Raw genomic sequence first — 7,247 nt, 5'->3', positions numbered from 1 at the left:
TCTGATCTCCCCTAGGGGAGATTGAATCCAATCTCCCCTAGGAGGATCCGAATCACCCTGGATCCAATCTCCCCTGTGACATATATATGCATATTCATACGTGACTTAAGTGTTCTTTCAATAAAACCCATTTATTGTTATTAATATTATTATAAATTCTAAGTAAAGCAGGTATACAATGATGCAGCAATGATCCAACCAGAAATGATAACAACTGATTCCCATGATTGCAACACAGGAAAAATGCTATTACATATGAGGGTTGTACTGCACTTATAGTAGATAATATAATATATATTTTCACCTCGATGGAAATGAAGGTATAGTTTTGATGTGTGTGTGCAGGCCCTTTATATTTCCAGAACGTTTCGAGCAATTGCGATGATATTCGACGTGGGTAGGTGCAGGTGGTGCTCAGTTTTTGACCTCCTTGTGGCCGATCTGCGTACTACAGGCTATAAGGACTTCCTGATTTGGTATCATTGGCCATGAACATGCTGTAATCTTCTTCTATGACATGCGAAAGAAATATACCGTAAAGGGGAAATTTGTCTAAGGCTACCGGGCTATTTTGGGGGAATAGCCGGGCCCCTGATTATTAGGACTCACGCCATAAAGTGCAGAAAAACAGCCGAGAAACTTACCAGAAGGGGCCCCTTTTTACCAAATGTGATAATAGCTATTATCGCCATGGAAACATGCCGCAACAGTTGTCATCTACTACTGTGATATCGCATTTGTCGTCATCTTGCCTTTACATTTGGCATTTTCTACTGTAATTTTCTTCCCTTGCTCGTTAGCTCAAAGATTTATGTTACGATTCGTCTGTTTTGTATTCAAACCAAACACGTTTCCTTGATATGACTGGTGGGTAGTACTGTAATAACACATAACAGGAAATCTGTAACGGTTTTGAATGTTCTCCAGATATTTAAAAGCAATGAAGATCCTCACGCATCATACATTCCACAAATCTTTTAAGCTGTACTAGCACGTAACGAGGAAAACAGACATTCATAATCGTGCAGTAGATTGTACGAGGATCCTTCAAAAAGTAATGTCATTGGTTTTATAACATACAGGCTCATTTGTTCATCGAATGTGTTGAAATTTGGTACAAACATAAAGGCATGTATCCTCCTGAGATTGAAATATTTCAACTTGTTGTTCAGGTTGTATAACTAAGTGCAATTGAGATATTTCAATCTCAAGAGAATATATACCTTACCTTTGTGCCAAATTTTAACTCTTTCGATGAAAATAGGAACATGTTATAAAACCCATGGCATTATCTTTTGAAGGCCCCTCGTGTGTATCACAAGCCGAATCCTATACGTACATTCGAATTCATGGTTTTAAATTTATTTGCTTTTACGGCAGACAAAGTGTTTGTGCATGTACTTAGTGTTCGTCTGATTTCTTACAGTCTGCAAAGGATGCCATAAAAGAACCGACAGTAAAATATTTACATGTTTGACGCCGATAGCTAGCTGTAAAGGGAATATACAAAGACACCGACAGACTGAATTATCATTTCAAACTACTGTAAAGGAAAAGTACAAAGTAACCGACAGAATACATTTCAATACATGAAGACAGGTCCAGTAAGAAAAGGATTGCAAGGTCCAAACCTATATACAGTAGAAGCCAGTTAATTGCACACCGGAATATCGCACACTTTTGTTAATTGCACGAAATCCCCAAATCCCATGGCCATGGTGGTGCGTTCCGGCTTAAAAAAATTCGCTTTGTTGCGCCATTCGGATAATTGCACGAAATACACTGGCACATGGTGTGTGCATGCAATTAATCAGCTTCCACTGTACTAAGTTCAAGTCATGTTCAAGTCAACTGATGTTCTACTCGAGATTCGAAAGTTTTTCTTTAGGCTTAATCTTGTTGTTACATTTGAAGCCTACGTTAACCAGTTAATTATATCAGCTAAGCTGCCTAAGTTCGCCATGTATTGAATTGAATTGAATGCAATTTCAATGAATCTAAATCTAAATAGCCTTCTAATGAATAATGTTGTGTGAGTTAAGCCAATGTAAAGCAAATAACGAACAAAATAGATTTCGACGTATCAAACATACTTACAACAAACAACCGGGCATACTTACAACAAACAACCGACTGGGTAAACCTATACACGTACTGCAGATAACGTTGATACTTTCAAAAATGCGTTTAAACATTCTATAGTAAGATATCACTTAATGCTGTACTTACTATACACACACACATACATACATGCTCACACATACATAGCTTTACATAAATACATACATACATAGCATCAACAAGAAAACTTGTTACAGACCTTTGGTCGACATCAGTGTAGGGTCAAGACAACGTTCATTATACAGCACTTCTGACATTCTGACATCAAATGCACATCAAAATTGGGCACTTATACATCACTGCCATACTGGTGATTTAATGTCATGTCATTTTATAATGATACTACTACATGTAATGTTGCAGTCAATGTACTACATGTATAGCTCTGATATAACAGTAAAGTTCTGTAGTCAGTAAATGAGTGGACTATGATGGTTGGGTCATATTCATATATGAATAGTAGTATCCGTTGGTGTCACTTGTGGAATCAATACTCATTATTATTCCAGTTTGTACGTGACCTTGGCAGAGGTCAGATATTGAAAGTGAACTCTTGTACAAGGTGTACATTTGTCATCTTGTATTTGTCTTTAGTTTCCTTGTTCTCCTGTCTGAGCGAGTTTTTCACTACGCTTTATATTGGACGACATCGCGACATTCTTTTCTTGCAGTTGCTCATCTTCCAAAGACACCTGTTCATCTACGTCACCGTTCTTCGTGGTGATGCAGGAGACTGTCATCACTTCGTGTGCACTATTGCCACCTATCGTGTTTAAGTCGCCGTCATTTGTGGTGATGCAAGAGCCCGTCATCACTCCGTGTGCACCATAGTCTTCTCCCGTGTTTACGTCACCGTTATTTGTGGTGATGCACGAGACCGTCATCACTTCTTGTGCATCATTGCCTCCTACCGTGTTTACGTCACCGTTATTTGTGGTGATGCAGGAAAGCGTCATCGCCTCTTGTGCACCATTGCCTCCTTCCGTGCTTACTTCACCGTTATTTGTGGTGATGCAGGAAAGCGCCATCGCCTCTTGTGCACCATTGCCTCCTCTTGTGTCCCGTTCCTCACCTGGCAGACCGAAGACCTCATCGTCACTGCTGTCATCGTTGTTCACAGCAGCCACGAGTCTAGAGCTTCTCAGTCTTTTATTCTTCAAACGTTCCTTACAGAAAGGAGTCTCAATGACAAAGCTTTTCAAGCAAGGATATAGAATGAAAAGAAGTCCCAATATGGGAACGACAGCAGCAATAGCCAATAGAACGTTTGCCGTTCCAAAACTATAAGGAGGAGGAACGACTGGTTGGTCCAGGTTTGTCGATGATGCCATCTGGAGAGCTTTTAAGTGATGAACGTTCTTTCTCTTTGATTCACTCTCTACAAGACTGTTGGATGTCTTCCTGTCGTTGGTCTTCGGGGAAAGTCGGAAACAGTCGGAAATGTTCCCGTGGCCGTTGGTTGTAGTATTTTCGGAAGTGTTTCCATGAGATGTTGGTTGAGACGATGGACAAAGAGACGGGAATTCGTTACGACCTGCGTTGTCGGCTGCCAACGATGAGCATTGCGGCAGCAATCCCAGCCAACAAAATATCACCAACACTTGGCCTCTCTTCTTCTTATACACTTGGTAGTTCTTCATGATTACGCCTTGAGGTATCCTAGCGACAAGAAAGAAAGAATTAATCCACATTCTTTTGTCATTGACTACAGTATTACGTTGGCGAGTGCAGCATTACCACCATAGGAATTCCAGAGAGAGATAGTTTTCGTTAGACAGTAATTTTTAGTCATTTCTATCTTATTCCACGGATGATGTCGCTGCTATATTGCCCTGGGACGTCTTCTTTGAAATCTATCAATCAGTCAGTCAAATGAACCACGTGCATTCGATGGGCAGTTGATGAAAAGAAACAAGTGGGAAACCATCCTTTCGTCTGATAGTAGGTTCCTCTTTGTCAAAAAATCCTCTGGATTCCTATGCATATGACTAGAGACATCTTCGATGATTTAGCGTAACTGCATTCAGCTAGGACGAAAACAGCCCTTCAGTGTGATGCTATCACACCGGGTAAGCCCAATAAATTCGTTTTCATCGTTCAGTTCCAGTTCCAGTTCCAGTTGGTGCGTCCCTGGAAGCATTTCCGATGATCTAACGGCAATCCGTCCACAAGTACTCATATGGGAATGCACCAGGCGCCATTGGACTTACCAAATGTAATTTCACAAGTCTGCTGTATATGTACATTCCTGTCATTCACTGTCAGCAGGATTACTTACGTGAAGACTGTACAGTTGGCACATCATTACCAGACTGCAATGGTTTCCAACATCCTACCAGCCTAATGGCATTAGTAATGGTACCGGTTTTGATGAACAAGGAGCTTAGTGTATCCTCGGGGGATATGCGCAACATGGCTGAAACCTGACCAGAATGTAACATGCATTGGCATAATACCGGTAGTAAGACTTATACCGGTAGATTCAAAATACTGGAACTTAAAGAGATCTACACATGCGACAATAGTTATTTCTGAGCTGTGCACACTTCAGACATCTAGGTGTCCAATACATAATTTACAAAGCATCGATAACAATGCATTCGAAGACAACAAGGCCAAAAGTTTTCAGTATCTTTTTCGGGGTAGGCAGCTCGTCGTGGGACGAACACACTGTCACATTCATTGCCAAATTTATAGATCATAATTACACATGCTCACGGCACAAGACGAACATGATTCAACAACAATCTTGAATTTCTGTTGGTGACCTACAACTCATGTAAAAGTGTGAATAACCGTTGCATAATAGCCCGGATCTATGACTGAATGGGCAAAATTGAACGTGCGCAGCCATTTTCCCGCCATTTTTATATCTACGCTAGCAGTGAAGTGTTACGTCATAGCGGTTGTGACGGACAGAAGTTAAATGAAAATTCTTGACAGTATACGTCCGTTTTCTCATGACATTTTGTATGCTCATGCAGGTTTATGTTTTATGCATTTACTGACAGAAAAGGAAGGAACATCAGAGGATGTATAAATGTACATAGCGGCAGTTAATTGTGCCGTGTTTCTTCCTACCGGTATTTTTTACCCCCTCCCAACCACGCGCCCGTTCGCCGTGTAATTCCGCGGCGTGTTACAATCACAATATTACGCTTTTAGCAGGACAAGAGTGGCAGAAAAGTTACACAGAAGAAGTGGCAAGGGTAACCTATAACAGCAACATGTAACTGGAGAAAATGATGCGTTGACAATGTGTCAAATCAGTATGGCTAGAGAAATCGTCGTAAACGTACCGGTATTATGATAATAGATGTTAGTCATCGGTCAATGTCACTATGTACACATCGAAAACGTTGTTGGCGTCATACCTGTAAGAAATGCAGAAAGAACATTTAGGCTAAGGTCACGCTTCCAAATCGGGGCCCGGCCGGGCTGTTCGTGGAAACTGAAAATAGAAATGTATATACGTAAAGACATACACAAATAATGCCCACGACTATTCTTTTTACGTCTAGTGTAGTTTGGTGTCATTTATATCATGTTTTCGTTCCCCGAAGCTGCCCGGCCTGGCCCCTGAAAATTTGATTTAGGCCTAAACCTTGAATGATGTCATAGCCTATGTCTCAATTGCTTTGTACATTTTCTTAATAGTATAATACAAAGCGAGGGAAACTTTACACTCCCAATGATAGGACATCTAAAGAAACAACTATCCACCGAGATATTGAGGACAATATTGTTCTTGTAGTACTTATTTTTTGCAATATTTGCTTGCTGTTTTCTTTGACAAGAATATGGAACATTTTGGTGAAAATGTTACATGTATATTAAGGCCTCAGATGTATTCTTAAAAGACGTCATTGTCCAAAATAGTTGAGTGAAAAAAATATTGAGCATTAATACTTTTCAAGCACATTCACAGATTCCTCTTCTATAAACGTCCTTCTTATTTCTTAGCTTCGGGCTCGCTGTGTGTTTATAATGAACGTTATATGCAGAATGGCATTTACACTCCATGTACCCTAGAGAATGTAAATGCTAATGCCTGGAATAGAACTACATACCGAGCAAATGCTTTCCAAATCGTGTTCTCAAAACATTCCTCATACAGACAACCAGCAAAGAATACATCTTTGAGCTGAACTTGACATTGTGATTCAGAACTGATCAGTGCATTCTGCCATCATAGTCTTACGTTTTAACAGGGTTGGAAGGTCTAAGTACATGTAAGCTCCGAAGAGAACCATGTTTTCGGTCTGTTTCACAGATAATTGCACACTATTGAGGTAATGGGCACACCGTCACGAATTCTTCGAACTTGCCAGTTGCCACTCAGAACTGATCAACGTATTTTGCCATTATAGTCCTGCGTTTAAAAAGGGATGGGTAGGTTTACGTTCTGTTCTTCGTAACCTAATAGAATCATGTTTTCTGTCTATTTCACAGATGATTGCACACTATTGGGGTCATGAACACACCGTCACGAATTCTTTAATAGAACTTGTCAGTTGCGGTTCAGAACTGATCAACGTATGGTTAGGTTTGCGTTAGAACTGTTCTTCGTAAGCTCCGAAGAGAACCATGTTTTCTGTCTATTTCACAGATAATTGCACACTATTTGGGCCATGAGCACATCGTCGCGAATTCTTAGGACTTGTCAGTTGCGATTTAGAACTGATAAACGTTGTCTGCCATTATAGTCTTGTGTTTACACAGGGTTGGGTAGCTTTTCGTTCTGTTCTTCGTAAGCTCCAAAAAGGATTTGAACCATGTTTTCCGTCTATTTCACAGATGAATGCACACTATTGGGGTCATGAGCACACCCTCTTCGAACTAGCCTGTTGCGATTCAGAACTGATCAACATATTTTGCTATAATAGTCGTGCATTTTAAAAGGGATGGTTACGTTTACGTTCTGTTCTTCGTAAGCTCCGAAGAGAACCATGCTTTCGATCTATTTCACAGATAATTGCACACTGTTGGGGTCATGACCACACCGTCACGAATTCTTAGCACTTATCAGTTGCGATTCAGAACTGATCGACGTATTCTGCCATTAATTACAGTCCTGCGTTTTAAAAGGGATGGGTTGGTTTACATTCTGTTCTTCGTAACCTAAG

The sequence above is a fragment of the Branchiostoma floridae genome, chromosome 19 (assembly GCF_000003815.2).
Source record: "Branchiostoma floridae strain S238N-H82 chromosome 19, Bfl_VNyyK, whole genome shotgun sequence".
Taxonomy (NCBI): Eukaryota; Metazoa; Chordata; class Leptocardii; order Amphioxiformes; family Branchiostomatidae; genus Branchiostoma; species Branchiostoma floridae.
The sequence above is the reverse complement of the archived record's forward strand: the minus strand, read 5'-3'. Positions refer to the sequence as shown.